At 38.2% G+C, this 20,353-nt stretch overlaps 1 long non-coding RNA gene across 3 annotated transcripts in view; it reads right to left on the reverse strand.

Moving 5' to 3' along the window:
- The window catches only part of LOC129532138 (uncharacterized), a 439,616-nt gene that overhangs the window by 358,368 nt on the left and 60,895 nt on the right, over positions 1–20,353 (reverse strand). For all 3 annotated transcript variants that reach the window (XR_008677770.2, XR_008677769.2, XR_010129647.1), the window contains one exon: positions 15,649–15,785. This is a non-coding gene — a long non-coding RNA (uncharacterized lncRNA). The remainder of the gene's footprint in view (positions 1–15,648; positions 15,786–20,353) is intronic.

Here is a 20,353-nt window from a genome sequence, read left to right on the forward strand (position 1 = left end):
TTTACAACTAATATTTGAATGGTGGTGATATACGGTAGATATGCATGAGAGTTTTAGTTTCTAGTTGCAAACTTCCATTAGTAATAGGACCTTGAATAAATTATATTCCATCCACGGTCTTTAGTTTTTTACTGATAGATGAGGTGATTTGAGTTGAATTCTAGGGTCACTTCCAGGTAGAAAATGCTTTGAAATCATAAAGCTATAACCTAGAACATTCTCCAAATTAAAGATAAGACACTAATTGAGACAACGTAAATGTGAGACAGAGACACTAATTGCAGAAGAGATAGGACTACAAGATGTAATGTGTTTATTGCTTTTATCTGGGGTCAATTTAGCATATTATTTTTTGCAGTTTTCAAATAATTTATTTCAAAATGTAGAGATGATAGAGATAGCTTTAATGCTTCATAGTTAATATTTGTATTTGTACTTCACTATTGTCTGTTTTAAAATATTATTGTGGTAAAAACACTTAATGTAAGATCTACTCACTAAATTTTTATGTGTATAATAGAAGTTTTGTTAACTGTAGACACATGTTAACCATAAACACAGATCTCTAGAACTTATTGATCTTTCACAAGGAAGAATCTTTGAATCTTTGTGCCTGTCGATTAGCAATTTCCTGTTTCCCTTCCTCTCTGGCCCCTGATAACTACCATTCTAGTCCTGATTCTATGAGTTTGATGACTTCAGAAACTTCATATAAGTGGAATCATACAGCATTTGCCTTCTGTGACTGGCTTATTTTGCTTAGCATAATGTCTTTACTCATGTTCATTCATGTTCTTGCATATGGTAGAATTTCATTAATTTTTAAGGTTAATTGAATAGTACTGACTTGTGTTTTACCACATTCTCTTTATTTGTTCATCTATGATGAACATTTAGGTTCTTTCCACAATTTGATGATTGTGAATAGTACTGCAATAAATGCTGGGATACTAATATCTTTTGAGATATTTGACTTTTACAGAAATAGAAAAAACAATTTTAAAAATCATATGGAAACACACAAGAAAACTTCAAATAGCCAAAATAATCTTGGGAAAGGATAAAGTTATAGGCATCATAATATTTTCTTATTTAAAAACATATTACAAAACAATAGTAATGAAAACAGTGCAATATTGGCATAAAGACAAACATACATTACTGTTCAGATTATAATGTCTAATTCTAAAAATAAATGTTTATATTTTCATGTGTATGATTCACTTAGTTTATAAGAAAAATCAGGTAAATTTGAAATACATCCATTTAGAATGGCAAAAAAAAAATTGTTAGCAGAACTTCCTCTCAAATAAGTATTAGACCTTTTCTACTTTTTTCACGAGAGAATTCTGAAATGTTTTGGGGTTTAAAAGGTGATGGTTGATCATAAAGATGGGGGAACCATGAGGGGATGTGCCTGCCAAACATTTCTAATATCTACACCTGAGCAATTAGAAGATCTCTGTCATTCTTCAGCAAAATGTAGCTTATGAGCAGCCATTTTAAGTTTATTTTTCCAGTGAAAACTATCCTATAAAATAAAGACACTGGTTCTTCTATTCTAATTTCTATGTACTTTGAATGTTCAATTAAAACACAATATGATCTTACTGTAATTAAGATATAGTCACTATCATTTTCTCTAACACTATTGTTTTCATATTCTTGGTGATTTCACTATCCAAGTTCCTTGACCTCTATGCTTTCAATAATGTTGCTTTCACCCCACTTAAGCCACATATTTATACAGATCTGCTCTAAACTGTACCCCTTCACAATCTTAATTTTAAACAGTACTCTCTTAACTACCACCCATCTCCCGCAAGTGTTTCTTCATTCCATCTAGTATAAAATGTTTAGTATTTCTTTTACCCACTAGGACTTACTGACTTTTGTTTTTTTCATAGTTTACTATTCCCATTATGTTCTAACCTCCTTCATGCAGCTTAGATTCTATGGTCCATCTTTGTAATCACATCCTCAATTATCTTGCCCACCCTGATTAAACCCAGTCCCATACTTCCTCTGCAGCTGAATTCATGCAGGTACAAGTGGCTGGGAAGAAACACACAATCATGCTGGCTACTCTTAAATTCAAAATGATTAACCTCAAGAAGGTTCTTCATGCTGCCAAGAAATGATAGCATATTTTTCTAGAATATCCTTTGGCTTTCCTTGTAACTATTTCATGGCTTCTCCACTTTCCTCAATCTTTAACACCTCCACCTCCAGACAATGATCTGGCTTCCATTTCACTGAAATAACTGAAGCAATTAGAAAACAACTGTCACAAGCTTCCTTCACCATGCCTACACAGCAACATGCATCTGTACCAAAATGGTCCTCTTTCTCTCTACATATCTTTAAATGACCTCCTCATACCCTAGATCCCTTAATCCTCCACCTTCTCAAGAGCATCGTTCCAGGAATCCTCTTTTCTTTAAGGCATTGTCAGATTTCCCCATCTCTTCTGGGCCATCTCCCATTAGCACACAAATGTGTAGTAACATAATTCATCTTATAAATAACTTCATGTTACTATTCATCACTTTCACTCTGTTCATCTTTATGGTTAAACTCATCAAAAAGTTTATTGTGCTTTTTGATTCTTTTTTTTTTCTGTTGAATGCAATCCAGTTGGACTTTAGTCACAATTACTTCACTTAAACAACCTTGTCAAGGTCCTCCTTCTCAGATCTCCTCTTTCTTAACATATCCATAGTATATGACCCAGTTCATCACTTACTCCTCATCAAAATCTTTTCTTCAGTTAGCTTCCATGCTCTTTCTGTTGATTCTACTTCTATATCACAAACCATAACTTCTAGTCTCCTTCATTGGTTTCTTTCTATAACCCCTTTTTCTTAATATTGGAATGCTCAGCATTTTGCCTCTTATTAATATTTTTATAAGCTACACTCACCCTGGGTGTTAGCTTTAAATACAAACGTCTATATGCTGATTCATTCCAAATTAATAATCAACCTAGAGTTCTCACCTGAACTCAAGATTCATATATTCAACTACCTACTCAATATTCACCTGGATATTTAATAAGCATATGTTCAAAGCATAGCTCTGGATTATCTAACTTTAAAATTTTCTCCTGTGGGAGTATTTTCCAAGTCACCAAATGGCAACACCATCATTCCAATTGCCCATCTGAAAGACTTGAAATAATTCTTGATTCCTCTCTTTCTCACACACTACATATCTAATTCATCAATAAATCCTGTTGGCTCCGTCTTCAAAATAAATCCAGAAACTAACAACTTGTCAACATTACACCTATCATTACCTTAGTTCAAGCTATCACACATCTTACCCAGGCTGTCTCATTAACCTTCAAGTTGATCTCCCTTTTCCCATACTTGCCTTCTTGAAAGCTATCCTCAACACAATAGACAGGAAAATCCATTTTATAACATATTACATTATAACCCCCCCCCCCCCAGTGATTTCCCACCTCATTTGGAGTAAAATCTAAAACATTTACAATGGCCTACAAGTTCTGCATGAGTCATATCCTCTCTTTATTCTCCGATTGTTAGAGATCTCTGTGGTATTTTCTGCTACCACTCCTCTTTGCCCAGTCTATCTGAGTTACATTGGCTTCTCTGCTGGTTATGGACACACCAAGCAGGTTTCTACCACAGGGTCTCTATATTCCCTGTTTCCTCTTAAATGACTACTTTCCTAGCTACCTTATATAAAATAACAATATATTCTCCAGAAGCCCCATCCCCCTAACCATTTTTCTTTGCAGTACTTATTTATTTTTTATTTATTTATTTCTTTGTAGTACTTATTTATTTTTCTTCGTAGTACTTTTATCATCTTTGTAGTACTTTTATTATGACTTTTGTAAATGACACATTTATTTATTTTTCTGTCATTTTTAAATGTAAGTTCCATGATTGGAAGAATATTTGTTTGTTCAATTCTCTATCTCTTACACCTAAACAATGCCTGGTACATAGCAGTAGCTCAATGAGTATCAGTTGAGTAAATGAATAATTTTATGTAATTCAAAAAGGAAATCTCATCCAAAGAAAGCTTGTTACTATTTAAAAGCACAGAATCTCAAAGCATCAGATCTGGACAGAACCTTAGAGACTATCTAACAAAAATGAAATATTTTTATCGTGTTTTGTGGTAACCCCTTATGGGCCTTGGGAGCTTGAGTAAGGACTAGGGAAATGTAACTGCCCATTACCATCCTGCCCGACTCCCATCCAAAGCAGCCCTAATTTTATTTGCTTTATATTTTAGTCTTAGACGTAGTGTTTTCATAAATATTTTGAAGAAAGTTCCAAAACCTAAAAACTATGGAACTGATATAAATCTTCATTCACAGATGAGGAGATTGAGTCGTGGAAAATAAAGTAAGCTAACCCAGGGCAAACCGCCAGAAGATGAGAAAACCAGGGCTGGAACTCATGATTCCTCTTTCCTATGCATGTTCTCTCCACTCCAGGCCAAGGTTTCTCCCTAGAAAGCTGTCTGTTAATGGCATAATGCTTTAAGATTTGTGTTGTCCTTTCCAAAGATTCAATTACATTTCTGATTAAATAACTATCATATTCTCATTCTTTATAAAATGTTTTCAATTTTACATTCAATAGTATTCTGTCAAATTGCTGAAAATAATACACAGAGTCAAAGTTTGCATAATTTTGCATGAAGAAAACTAATCTATATTCACATGACTAGAGCACTACAGAAGGCTTGATTACAATGTGCTACATTTAAGTAGTTCCCTAAATAGATTATATAATCTAAATCTTCTACACACTATTTCTCAATTTCTCTTCATGCTTCCATGGACAGACTCTTCAGTACACCGCCCAGAAAGCAGAATTGGTTTGTGATTGGAAGAAATGAGAAAGAAAATGTATGACCCATGTGCATTCTCGTGAGCTAACACAGTTCCTGTGTTTCTCTGCCAGGTTTAGATTAACCACTGATTTGATGCACCAACTGGCCCATTTCTTGTAAATGGGTTTTCTTCTATTCAGCGTTTAGTAAGCCCCTTGTCAATGAGATAACTCTCTAGGCTGAATAAAAGTCCCCTTAGGCCTTGACAGCCTTAGAGGATTATTTGTTCACCAGTGATTTTTAGAGCCCTCTGACAACTCCATTTTGATATCTTTTCAAAGAAAGTATATCACCAAAGACTTCAAACATTTAAGCATTTGCACTTTTAAAGTCTTAATGCTCAGAGAAAAATGAGAATCCTACCAGGATTTTTGATGGCTATTTAGAAGATGGGATACCTAATCCATTTCCTCATTTATTACAAAGAAAGCAAATTCAAGGCAGAAGTAATTCGCTTGATCAAAAGATGTTTTCAGCCCCAATGGGCTGCCTGTAGTTCCCATAATCGGTCCTAAAAAAACAAAGAGTCTGAGGGCAAAGAGTTGTCCCAGCGTGGACTCCACGCACCAACTATGTTTTCAGGATTCTATTTGTTGATGTTAAATGTCAAAAACTAAAAAAAGATTATGTCTATACTTGACTATTATAGACCATAAAATATTAACAAAACCACAGATATATAATGGGTATTTACTTACAATACAATAGAATTTGCCTTCTTCCTTTAAATAGTCAGTGATCGTCCTTACTTAAAATTACTTGATATATAAATTCAGTATAGTCAGACCTTGAAATCTATCTTTGTCATTAATTAGCAGTATGACTTTGATCTTGGCCTTATAGGTATATGAAGATTAAGTAGAATAATATATTAACAGTACCTAGTAGAGTGCATAGAGCATAATACTTGTTAACCAATGTTAATTTTGTTGCTTCCTCCTTTCTCCCTTTTCAGGTTTATACAACCTTGCTACATACAACATCAAAATTTCATTCAGACATTTATTTTTAAAAAATGTTTATTGAGTACACATTATATGCCAGTTTCTCTGCAAGGCCTTGGGCATAGAGCTGTATACAAACCCAATGAAGTCCCTGTTCTCATGGCATTTACACTTTAGTAGGAGACAAGAGTTGTGTTTTACCTTCAGTGTATTGGTCAGGAAAGGCTTCTCTAATGAGGCAAAGCTAAGAGTCATGTGGAATTCTGGAAAGGAGCTTTCCAAAGAGAATGGCTAATGCATAGGCCTGAAGAGCACACTGGAGCATCAGAACTTAATACTAAGTAGGGTAGTGTATTAGCCAGGACTCCCTAGAGGGACAGAACTAATAAGACAGGTAGATTATATAAAGGAGAGTTTATTAAGTAGTATTAACTCACACAATCACAAGGTCTCACAATACGTCATCTGCAAGCTGAGGAGCAAGGAAGCCAGCCCAAGTCCCAAAGCTGAAGAAGTTGGGGTCCAATGTTTGAGGGCAGGAATCATCCAGCACGGTAGAAAGATGTAAGCTAGAAGGCCAGGACAGTCCAGCCTTTTTACGTTTTTCTGCCTGCTTTATATCCTGGCCACGTTGGCAACTGATTTAATGGTGCCCACCCAGATTAAGGGTGGGTCTGCCTTTCCCAGCCTACTTACTCAAATGTTAATTTCCTTTGGCAACACTCTCACAGACACACCCAGGATCAATACTTTGCATCCTTCAATCCAATCAAGTTGACAGTCAGTATTAACTATCACAAGTCTACCCCTTGTCAACTTGAACCCATACACATCTCCTGAGATCATACATGATCTTCAAATAAAGACAGTAATAAGGTCATAATTACACCTAACATAATACAACTATCCTTTATACAACTAGAAATGCACCAATCCCCCAACCCAAATGCAATTACATAAAGTTAACAATACTTCAATGCTGATGTGAAGTCAATAAATCTTACATCACATGATAAAGGAAAAAGGAAATAAAATGAAGATATTTTCTTAGTACAAGTGTATACGTGCACAAACATGTTTTTAACAAAAGAAAGGGGAAATACTCATGACAATTACAGTCCTCATTTCTGCAACTGGTAACATAGTCGTAGCTGGTATTGATGACTACCTCCTTCTACTACCAATTATGTACTCCCTTTGCCTTGTGGTTTTTTTCCTGGTGGAGTGACCCAAACCTTCATTCCTGAAGGGTCTGGGCCATTTGTCTTCCTGCGTGGATTGGGCTATTGTACTTTCCCACTGACCTTAATCACAGGGCATGGTAATTCTAAGAGATGCCCTAATAGATATCCTGTATTCCACACATATCCTTCCTTACCTCCACTGTGGCATAGTAGATTGATTTCATCTTGATAGTCTGGGTCAATCTCCCCAGCCAACATTGTAAGTCTCTTCTTAGCCTGTTGACTTAAAGGTAGGAGAAGCCCAGTGTCCGGGTGGCAATCTTAACTTCCAGTTTAATGGAATCGTTGTTGTGTCTCCTGGTGGCAGTGTTCCTCCCTCTGAAACTAAGACCTCTAGGCCAGCAGAACATAATGTCAAGGGAACAGTATGCAAAAATTTTGAGGGAGGACCATTAGGGGCAATGGTGAGTGGTGTCATTTCCACTTCCATGTGTTTTGATTCCTGGACCTGTGAATCCTGGCTATGGGAGAAACAGTACCACATATTGGATGCTGATTCAGAGCGTACATGGCCTTCTGGAGAACTTTGCCCCAGCCCTGCAAACTATTGCCTAGTTGGCATTGTAATCATGACTTCAAGAGGCCATTCTACTGTTCTATCAATCCAGCTGCTTCAGGATGATGGGGAACATGGTAAGACCAGTGAATTCTATGAGCATGAGTCCACTGCAGCCATTGTTTAGCAATAAAGTGAGTGCCTTGGTCAGAGGCAATGCTGTGTGGAATAGTATGATGGTAGATAAGGCATTCCATGAGTCCACAAACAGTAGTCTTGGCAGAAGCACTGCATGCAGGATAAGCAAACTCATATCTGGAGTAAGTGTCTATTTCAGTGAGGACAAACCTCTGCACTTTCCATGATGGAAGAGGACCAATATAATCAACCTGCCACAAGCTAGCTTGCTGATCACCCCAAGGAATGGTGCCATATCAAGGGCTCATTGTTGATCTCTGCTGTTGACAAATTTGGTACTCAGCAGTGGCTGTAGCCAGGTCAGCCTTAGTGAGTGGAAGTCCATGTTGCTGAGCCCATGCATAACCTCCATCCCTGCCACCATGGCCGATTTGTTCATGGGCCCATTGGGCGATGATAGGGGTGGCTGCAGAAAGAGGCTGAGTGGTGTCCACAGAATGGGTCATCCTATCCACTTGATTATTAAAATCTTCCTCTGCTGAGGTCACTCATTGGTGAGCACTCACATGGGATACAAATATCTTCACAGTTTTTGACCAGTCAGAGAGGTCCACCCACATACCTCTTCCCCAAATTTCTTAGTCACCAATTTTCCAATCATGCTTCTTCCAAGTCCCTGATCATCCAGCCAAACCATTGGCTACAGCCCATCAATCAGTATATAATCACACATCTGGCCATTTCTCCTTACATGCAAAGTGCACAACCAGGTGCACTGCTCAAAATTCTGCCCACTGGGAAGATTTCCCTGCACCACTGTCCTTCAGGGATGTCCTAGAAAGAGACTATAGTGCTGCAGCTATCCAATTTAGGGTGGTGCCTGCATATTGTGCAGAACCATCTGTGAACCAGGCCCTAGTCTCTCTTCCTCTGTCAACTGAATCATGGGGAACTCCCCGTGAGGCCATCGGTGCAGGCTCGGGAAGAGAAAGCAGGGTGGCAGGCGTGGAGACAATGGGCATTTGAGCCACTTCCTCATGTAACTCACTTGTGCCTTTGGGACCTGCTCAAGTCCAATCACTTATATACCACTTCTAGTTGATGATGGAATGCTGCTATGCATGACCCATTTTATGGCTAGATGGGTCAGAAAGCACCCAGTTCATGATAGGCAATTCAGGTCGCATGGTGACTTGATGAACCATAGTCAAATGTTCAGTTTCCACCAAAGCCCAGTAACAGACCAAGAGCTGTCTCTCAAACCTCTGAGACAGGACAGTAAAGATATATTGCTGGCCTTGCCAGCTGAAGAGAAATTGCTTCTGCTGGGCCTTATGGACAGGAATGGAGAAAAAGGCATTGGCCAAGTCAATGGCTGCATACCAGGTACCAGAAGATGTGTTAATTTGCTTAAGCAATGAAACCACATCTGGTACAGCAGCTGCAATTGTAGTCACCACTTGGTTAAGCTTATGATAATCCACTGTCATTCTCCAAGATCCATCTGTCTTCTGCATAGGCTAAATAGGAGAGTTGAATGGGGAGGTGGTGGGAATCACCACCCCTGCGTCTTTCAAGTCCTTGATGGCGGCACTAATCTCCACAATCCCTCCAGGGATGTGATATTGATTATTTTTCTAGGTAGAAGCATCTCTAATAGCTTCCATTTGGCCTTTCCCACCACAGTAGCCCTCACTTTACCAGTCAGGGACCCAATGTGGGGGTTCTGCCAGCTGCTAAGTATGTCTATGCCAACTATACATTCTGGCACTGGAGAAATGACCAGAGGATGAGTCTGGGGATCCACTGTAGGTCAGACCTGATCTAAAACTCCTTGAATTACCTGACCTCCATAAGCCCCGACTTTAACTGGAGGACCACAGTGATGTTTTGGGTCCTCTGGAATCAACGTCAGCTCAGAGACAATGTCCAGTAGTCCCCCAAATGTCTGATCATTTCCCTTTCCCCATTGCACAGTTACCCTGGTAAAAGGCCAGAGGTCTCCTTGGGGAAGGCTGGAAGAAAGATTAACAGCATAAATTGTCGGTAGTAGAGTGTGATCCTTCCTCAAGGGGACCTGGCCTCCCTTTCATTCAAGGGGTTCTGAGTCTACAAACTGTCTCAAGTCTGGAAATTGATTGAGGGACCATGATTCTCTGTTTTTATAACTCAAATTAGTCTTTTGTCTATGTGACCTGGAAGTTTTCTGCTTATATAAGTTAAGCAGGAATGCAATAGGCTTCCTATCAATTTCACTTCTAGGAACACTGCGATTAATTAGCCAATGCCAGAGCTCTACATAAGTCAGACTATTTTGATCGCTGCTTTGCCTCTGGTGTCCATTACAGTAGCTATGCCCACCTTGCCTTTCACATTTGAGTGCCGCCACTTGACCGCTACCACCTTGGGATCCAATTATTCCCACTGTATTTAAATTTTATAGTTGAATGACTGTGGTTCCCACTGTTAGATCTGACATAGAGTGAAGAGCAATTACAGAGCTCTTCAAAAATGCAGGTGCTGCCCTTACAAATCTATTTCACAAAACACTGGTCAGAGTATATCTTCTGGACCCTCCCAGCTGGGATAAGTAGGCCTAAAGTGACTAAGCCACTCCACCATCCCAATCTCCCTGAGCCTTTGGATTCCTTCATCTACATTAAACCAAGGGAGATCAGGTATTTCCAGCTTGCTCACAGTGGGCTATCTTTTAATCCGTATTTCAGCTAACCAAGCAAATTAGAACTTTTAACTCCTCAAGCTGCGACATTAAATGCAGAGTCCCTACTTAGTGGGCCCAAATCAACAAATTCAGCCTGATTCAACTTTATGTTCCTTCCACCATTATCCCACACCCTTAATATCCATTCCTATGCCTGTTCTCCAGATTTCTGCTTATATGAATTAGAAAACTCAAGCAGTTCTTTTCAAGTGTAGCACACCTCCTCCTGGGTCACACTGTGAACCTCACCTCTAAGGGTCTGCCAGGACTTTAGTCTAGTCATAGGTCTAGAAGCAAACGGGGTACTGGTGGTGTCTCCTGAGGGGAATCAACATTAACTTGCCTGGCAACTGCCTCAGGGGAGGCCATCACTGTTGCCTCAGGCAGTGCAGGGTTTATCTCCTTAGACAAAGGTGGAAAGGCTGATGGCAGCGTAGGTCAGGGAGGGGATATTACCACTACTGGGGATGGGGAAGCTGTTTCTTCTGGCAAAAAAAGGTTCATCAGAATTTACAAACTCAGTGTCCCAGCTTCATCAGGGTCCTCCCACACGTCCCCATTCCAAGTTGCAGGGTCCCATTCTTTTCCAATCAATACCATCACTTTAACAGTAGACACCCGGCGAGGCTGTGCATGCTTCTTTCATTGCAGGTCAACCACTCACAAGATGAGAGCTTGTGTCTGTTTTTCCACAATTTCAGCTCTTTCTCTACAGGAAATAAGACTCTCACTCAGGGAAATCTTAGCAGATTTGAGGCTCAGGATCTGCTTCTGAAGCCAGGAGTTACAGTTCTACAGGAGATAAGACTCTCGCTCAGGGAAATCTTAGCAGATTTGAGGCTCAGGATCTGCTTCTGAAGCCAGGAGTTACAATCCCTGAGTTCATCATTTTCTTTTATCACTTTGTCCAGTGAACTTAGGAGCAACCAACCAACTTCATTATGTTTCTGGGTTCTCCAACTTGGCCAAAGTTATTATGTATGGAGTCACTAAACTCTTTGCCTCTCATGAGCAGTGAATCAGGAGTGTCAGATGCATTTATTTTGCATAACTCTCTCAACAGTTCATGTCAAGGACTATCAGTGCCTCCATACTATTAGAAGTAGAATCCTTAAGATTTTGGGGTCTAGCCATATTAAGCAGCCAACTCCAGAAAGCCCAAAACCAATGAAAGAACTCCATCCTTAATATTCTGTTCCTCTGGAACCACTCCTGGTACCAAAATCTGTATTAGTCAGGGTTCTCTAGAGGGACACAACTAATAGGATATATATATACATATATATATATATATCAGTTTACATATGGGACATATATATATATATATATGGGAGTTTATTAAGTAGTATTAACTCACACAATCACAAGGTCTTACAGTCTGCAAGCTGAGGACAAGGAAGCCAGCCCAAGTCCCAAAGCTGAAAAACATGGAGTCTGATGTTCAAGGGCAGGAAGCATCCAGCAAAGGAGAAAGATGTAGGCTCGGAGGCTAAGCCAGTCTAGCATTTTCATGTTTTTCTGCCTGCTTTATATTCTAGACATGCTGGCAGTTGATTAAATGATGCCCACCCAAATTAAGGGTGGGTCTGCCTTTCCCAGCTCACTGACTCAAATGTTAATCTCCTTTGGTAACACCCTCACAGACACACCCAGGATCAATACTTCGCATCCTTCAATCCAATCAAGTTGACACTCAGTATTAACCATCATAGGTAGTATAGCCAAAATCCCCAGTGGAAGACAGAGACATAGATGAGAATTCCTTATTCATAAAATAAGGCTTCAAAAAGTTGCTTTAAATTACTGCCTGAACCTATGCCTTACAAGAGACTGTTGGCTTAGGATGAGGATTGCCTAGTGACTACTGGTAAGTCAAGCCACTCACTGGTTGTGTGACTGATTTGCAATATCCCCAATGTTATAATAGAAAAGTAGCTCTAGCCTGCTAATATCAATCTCCTTCTTTTGGGCTTAAGGATGCAGGGAGAAGCATTTGCAAATCTCTCTGCAAAAAGTTGGTGAACACATAGGAAAAAACAGAGAAAGTCCGGACACGGTGGCTCACGCCTGCAATCCCAGCACTTTGGGAGGCCAAGTGGGGTGGATCACGAGATCCAGGAGATCAAGACCATCCTGGCCAACATGGTGAAACCCCGTCTCTACTAAAAATACAAAAATTAGCTGAGCATGGCAGCACATGCCTGTAGTCCCAGCTACTTGGGAGGCTGAGGCAGAATTGCTTGAACCCAGGAGGCAGAGGCTGCAGTGAGCCCAGATCGCACCACTGCACTCCAGCCTGAGCGACAGAGCGAGACTCCGTCAAAAAAAAAAAAAAAAAAAAAAAAAAAACAGAGAAAATATCTTTAAAAATCTCCTAGAGCAGCAAAGGCAGGTTATGGGGAGCCTGCTGCCACATTGTGAGAAGCCATGTGCAGAGGTTGGTATGCTGAGGAGCTAAGACCTCCTGACAACAGGAATGTGAGGGAGCCTTTTTAGAAGCAGACAGGCCAAGTTCAGCAAAGCTTTAAAGACTGCAGCCCTGCCACCAGATTCCTGACTCTCAGAAACTGTGAACAAAACTCTAACAGTCTTTCCAGCTGTGGCAAGACATCTTCTTCTGGTAAAAATATTTCCTCAGGGTTGTAAACACTCACAAGTGAAATATGTTTGTCACTTAGTGAAAGGACCAGAGGAGGAACTACCAGGGAACAGGCGGAAAAGTGAGGTCCTGAGAGAGATGGGTGTGAACTCTAGGACAGAAGATGCTACCAGAATCTCCCCAGTTCCAGAGTCAGATCATTCCCCAGACACAGAGTAATGGCTAAATTATAAATACCCACCCATACTTAAAAGTCTTCACTGGCCCAGATAAATGAGCTTGACTTTCAGTATTCTGGGTGACCCACCTCAGGGCCCTCTTTGAGCCTCACCTCAGGTCACACTCTTGCCCTCATGCTTACTCTAAATATTTATAAATCTAGCCCAAAGGACTCTGGGCCCAAAACAAGGTCAAGAACCATAGTTACCTCAAACACAAATGTTTATGGAGCCACCTTCAGAAGAATGGCCATGCACATCAGACATTTCTTCTCATTAACTGTGAGTTTTTCCTCCTTGTCTGCCTCGCATAGGGGCTTCCACTTCAGAAAAACATACATATTTCAACTACTCCTCATATCTATGTCTCAGTTGCAAGCTCTGTGATAAACACACACACACACACACACACACACACAAAACAAAACAAAACAAAAAAAACCTGAGCAAGTTACCCTGTCTCTCTGAGTTGCAAAGTTTCATCTGCAAAATGAGAACTTATTTTAAATAGCGGAATATTCTTTTTCTCTCTTCTATCTGCTTGATAGTCACTAACATTTAAATGCAACTGTCTTTGCAAGCTAATTTATTGACAGCAGTGTGCCACATAGCACTCTCCTTTCACCTCATGACATCTCTCCGAGGTAGCTTCATTATCACCATGTTAAGGATGGAGAAACTGAGCCTAAGAGAGGTTACGTACTTAGCCCCAAATAATACAGCTACTAAATGATAGAGGTGGTATTTGAATCCACAACTCTCTAACCCCAAGCTTTTAAGCTGAGACTCTTTTCTACAAGCTTAGTGGCCAAGATCATTCCAGCCATGACTTCAGCCCACTTGCTCTCCACTGCACTTCCAATTACAAAACAAAGCATAGAGCAGAAATAACAAAGTTAAACTTTGGATAATGATGTAAATTGGTTCACTCTGATGACCATAACAGCTACCATTTTTAGAGCCATGTGCTGGCCCTATGTTGAAAACTTTGATAACTTTATCTTATTCCATCCCAGCCATAACCTGTGGAGGAAGGTACCACTAGACTCTTCACAGTAAAAAGAAACTTAGACTCTTTGAAATGAACTAGGAATACAGGTTTCTGTTGAATTAGAGCTAAAGCTTGAAACAGCACCAAAGCAAGCAGGTAATCCAAGATCACCATGTTCTACAAAATTCTTCTTCAAGGCATTAACAATTGTTACATACTTCACAATGGCCACCTTTTCTGCCAGTGCAGTTAGTTAGACAATCTGCTAAAAGAGCAAAGAAAAACAATGAGCCCAAAGGAGCCCATTGAAGGTGAAATCTCACTCTAGCTACTCTGGCTCTGCCAGTGAGAAACCAGCTTGATGTGAAGCCTGGCCAGGCAGCTGTCCAATACCTGGCACAGCTCTGTACAGCAGTTCATGGCAAGGCAATGCCCAGCAGCCCCCCAAAGCAGGGCCCTGGCATCAGGATCCCAGATGGAGCATTGGCAGTAGTCAGTTCATATGTAGTGAGCGACAGAAGAGACATGGATGATTGTTGGAATAAAAGGAAGATAAATAAAGACAGATAGCTTCTTCTGGCCTTCTTTCCAAAAGAATTTAAAGTGGCTTAAATTTATAAAACACAGCAAGATAATATGAAATAGAAGAAAGTGAAAAGAAGAAAGAAGAACAACGCTACCAACAGACCAGAGTCAGACATCAGAATAATGTAAAAATGCATCAATTTCTGAGCAATTTTTGCAAGGCCACAGATGTAGCTCTAAGCTTTCTGGAACAAGGCAAAGAAGAAAATCCGATTCATGCCTCAATTCATCATTTCTCAGATAAAAACAGGTGCAGTGCATGTGAATAATTTGAGCAACAAAATTAAGTAATATTGGATTATAACCCAAACTCTAAAATAAATATCATGCTGACATAAGTGCTGATATAAATATAAATGCTTGGATAAATAAATAAATAAATAAAAAGAGACAAATCTCTCATAGAGAAGAGCTCCAAATTATTTACATAGATACTCTGCAGTCCAGGAGATGGAGCACAACTCTTCACTGTGTGGAATGTAAATAGTTACTTCCTTTCAAGTTAAAAAACAATTTTAGAAACTTGGCAAAAACTACCACAGCCAGGAGATAAAGATCAACATCAATGGTAATAATTATGTTGATAATATGTACCCTTGACATGAAGTGATTAAAATGGCACTTTACCTCTGTGATCTTCCTCCGAAAACAACCCCAGTGTAATTATGAACAAAAATCAAAAAACTTCCAATTAAGCCAGATAGGGTGGCTCACACCTGTTATCCCAACACTTTGGGAGTCTGAGTCAGGAGGATCATGTGAGCCCAGGAGTTCAAGACCAGCCTGGACAACATAGCAAGACCCTGTCTCTACAAAACAGTAAAAAAAATTACCTGGGCACAGTGGCATGCTCTTGTAGTTCCAGCTACTTGGGAGGCTGAGGTGGAGAACTGCTTGAGCTCAGTAGTTCGAGGCTGCAGTGAGCTATGACCACGCCACTGTATTCCAGCCTAGGCAACAGAGGTAAAACCTGTCTCAAAACAAAACAAAACAAAAATTCCAATTGAGAGGCATTCTACAAAATAGCTAAACAGTACTCCTCAAAACTGCAATAGACATCAAAAGAGTTTGAACAACTGTCATACTTCAAAAGTTAACAAGTGTTTCCAAGGGCATGGAGAAAAGGGAACCTTGGGCACTGTTGGTCGAAATGTAAAATACAGCCATTATGGAAAATAGTTTGGAGGTTTCTCAGAAAACTAAAAATAGAATGATCATGTGATCCGTAATCCCATTTCTGGGTATATATCCAAAGGAATTAAAATCGGTATGCTGAGGAGACATTTCCACTTCCATGTTCACTGCAGCATTATTCAAAATAGCTAAGATATAGAACCAACTAGGTGTCAATCATCAGATAAATTGATTTTTAAAATGTGGTATATATACACAATGGAATACTATTCAACCTTAAAAGAAGGGGGGAAATCTTGTTATTTGCAACAATGTGGATGAACCTGAGGGACATTATGCTAAGTAAAATAAACCAGGCACAGAAAGACAAACACCGCATGATCTCCCTTATATGTGAAATCTAAAAAAGTTAAACTCACAGGGGTAGAAAGTAGAATGGTGGCTATGAGAGGCTGGGGGAAGAGATGAATGGCAAAAGGAAAGATGTTGATCGAAGGGTAAAAAGTTTCAGTCAGACAAGAGGAAAAAGCTTTAGTGATCTACTGCATAGAACGGTGACTATAATAAATAATGATGTATATTTCAAAATTGCTGAAAGAGTAGATTTTAAATGTTTTCAGTATATGAGGTGATTTGTAAATTAGCCTGATTTAATTATTTCACATTGTAAACATGTATTAAAACTTTGTATTGTACTCAATAAACATATGCATTTGTCAATTAAAAATAAAATTAAAATGAGGAAATCAATTAATCTTTAAAAAAAACTGTCACAGCCAAGAGGAACCTAAAGGACAGGATGACAAACTATAATGTGGTATATACTGCATGGGATTCTGGAGCAAAGTAAAGGCATTAGGTAAAAACCTAACTAGGACATTTGAATAAAGTATGGACTTCAGTTTATATGTATATATCAATGTTGTGTCATTAATTGTAACAAATGTACCACACTAATGTAAGATGCTAGTAACCCTGGAAACTGGATATGGCATATGTGGGATTCTGTATCAATCTTCATATATTTTATGTAAATCTAGAACTGTTCTTAAATAACAGTTTATTGCAGGGAAAAACCCTACTATGCCCCACAATTCCACTCCCAAGTGTAAACTAGGTATTTACCCAAGAATTGAAAACAGGTACTCAAGTGCATGCACATGTTTATTCACAGAAGCACTATTTGCAGTAGCCAAAAGGTGGAAACAGCTCAGATGTCCATCATCAGATGAATGGATAAACAAACTGTGGTCTGTACATACAATGGAATACTACCCATACATAAAAAGAAATGAAGTACTGATACATACTATAACGTTGATGAACCTCAAAAAGATAATGCTAAGTGAAAGAAGCCAGACACAAAAGGTCACATTTTGTAATGCCTTTGTTTGCATGAAATATTCAGAATAGCTGTATGTATAGAGACAGAATGCAAATTGATGATTGTCAGGGACTCAGAGGAGAGGAAATGGGGATAAAATGCTTAATGGATATGACATTATCTTTTGGAGAGGTGGAAATGTTATATAACTAGATGGAGGTGGTGATTATACAACATGGTGAATGTACTAAACACCATTGGATTGCTCACGTTAAAATGGTTGATTTTGTTAGGTGAACTTCAATGAATTTTAAAAAGAGAAAGAGGAACAAATATTTTCTATCTCAAAAAAAACCCTCAAAATATTCTAAAACATATGAAGAAATATTTAAGGAAAATAGAAAACAAAATCCACAATTGCAAAATAAAGTATTGCAAGCAAAATAAATTTTTAGAACCTTTATCTGTGAAACAATGCATTCACAGAGATTAACTCAGAAATAATCTCATACAAAAATAACAAATTATAAAACAAAATAAGATACAGCTGAAACAACCAAATAGATATGAAAAAGAATTAATTAAATGCCTTCAAAGTTGAAATATAGTCATTGAAATAAAAAATGCAATCAAACTTAAAAGTAGACTCAGACAAAGAGACAATTAGTAGTGGGGAATTCACCCAGAACTTGGAAAGATAATGAAAATAAAGAGCAAATAAGGAACAAGAAAAATAGATTGAGAGTGACCTCAGGTGTGTTTAGTGAGAGGGTCAGAAAAAAAAAAAAACAGAAGGAATGGTGAAGAGGCAATGATTAAGAATATTCAAGAATTAAAAACTGAAACTCCCAGATCAAAAATTAAATTCAAATATGATGTTAAAAAATAGATGTATTATAGTGAAATTTCAGAACTTCCTGATAAAGAAAAACCTCAGAATAAGTTAAAGACTATCTACAAAGGAATGATAAGTTCCTTTGTTCAGTTAAAAGCTGACTTATCCACAGCAATTATAGCTACCAGAAGTTTGTAAAGTAACATCAGCAAAACATTTTAGAAAAATAACTGAATGCTATACACATCATTCAAAGGTAAAGGCGAAATAAAGACATTTTCATATGCGAAAGAGTTTAATGGAGCTTATTATCTACAGACCTTCGCATACACACATAATAAACACTGTTAAAAGAGTATGTACCTCATCCAGATCAATGATGAGCTCAGAGGGAAAAGCCTTTTAAATAAGGGGCTGGAATAAAACAACACTAAATACAGAAAATAATTTTTTAACAATAAGCTAACAAATTGTACCAACTACTGACTATAATATCAAATGACAGCTAATGATGGTTGTTTTTTAAAAATTGGAACTAAAATCTTGATAATAATAACACCATAGAAACAAGTCTAAGTAAATCTATTAGTAATTCCAAAAATGTAAGTGGATTAAAATAACTAAAAGAAGAGAAAAAACTATTAGATTTGACTTTTAAGATACATCCAGCTATAGCCTAGTTACAAGTCTTAAATAAAACGAAGGGTTGAAAATAATGGGATGATCAAAAATTATCAAGTAAAATATGAGGCAAAGGGTTTAATAAGGATAAATTATTAAAGGAACACAATAACATCAGTATAAAATAACATGAACTTGTATTTTTCTACATCAGACAGAATATTGTAGGCTATGCTACATAATAAGTTATACTGGCTTCACAAACAAAAGGTTTATTTCTCACTCACATGAAGTCCTAGCCAAATTTTATAACTCTGCAGATGAGCAGTTTTCCATGTGGTGACTCAGAAGTCCTGGCAGTTTCAAACTTGTGGCTCAATCATCTCAACATACAGTTCCTTGGTTGCCAACTGCCAAGCAGTTGGCCAGAACTTGTCACATGGCATGACCCAACTGTTAGGGAGCTGGCAGATGTGATGACGCACATGCTTATTCAGTAATATTAAATGTCTCTGTCACAGCAACTAACAAAATGTTGTTAAAATTCATAATGTAAAACTGGACGATGATACAAAAAAAATTAACAGGAAACAATTATAATGAAAGCATTTTAATCTATTTCTAATAGAGGAGAAATCAAACAGAAATAAATGATATTATATGTTGCTTTTAGACATACATACATATAGCGAAATGCTGTTCTAAAAAATGCACATAAATGCTAATCAACACCTTCATTACAGTGGGTTGCATCTCAGGAAGAATTAAGGAAAGCAGAATTAGAAAAGGCTATACAACAAGTTTCAACATTACTTGTAATACCCTATTTCTTCATACTGGATACATGATACTATTTATACTATTCTTTACTACTTTCTATATATTTGAAATAGTTCATATTAATTTTTAAAAGAATAAAAAATGGCTGCAATAGTTGTCTATGATGTAAGAAATTATCCCAAACGTAATAGCTTAAAACAATATACATTTATTATCCCACAGTTTCCATGGGTCAGGAGTCAGGGCAAGGCTTAGTTGGATGGTCATTCTCACAAGGCTTCAAAGTGTTGGCCAGGCTGGGGTCTCATCTGAGGCTCAGGAACCTCTTCCAAAGTCACTTGATTGTTGACAGAATTCATTTCTTTGCACCTGTTGAATTCATGGTGACTTGCTTTTTCTTTTTTTTTTTTTTGATTTTATTATTATTATACTGAAGGGTGACTTGCTTTTTCAGGGTCAGCAGGGGAATCGCTGACTTTAGTCAGCTAAATTGTGTATAAAGTAACAATCATTATCTTTGCCATATATTGTAGCCTAATCAAAAGAGTGACTATATCATTATATTCAAAAGTCCTTCTCACACTCAAGGGGAGATTATTCAGAGCATGTGTACCAGGAAGCAGGAATCCTAGGAGCCATCTAAAATTCTACCTACCATAGTCCCTTAGGAGTCTCCTAATCTAGTGGAAGACATAGACTTAAGGACAAAGGTTTAAAGCAATGTGAGATAAGCTATATTAGATATGTGTCTTCTTTTGGGTCCCCCCAAAAGCTGACCTAGATAGAAGACCTTAGGTGCAGTTTATTTGATGTGATTCCAGGAAGTATATGTGAGACGGGGAAT

This window comes from Gorilla gorilla, chromosome 11 (genome assembly GCF_029281585.2).
Source record: "Gorilla gorilla gorilla isolate KB3781 chromosome 11, NHGRI_mGorGor1-v2.1_pri, whole genome shotgun sequence".
In the NCBI taxonomy this organism is placed as follows: domain Eukaryota; kingdom Metazoa; phylum Chordata; class Mammalia; order Primates; family Hominidae; genus Gorilla; species Gorilla gorilla.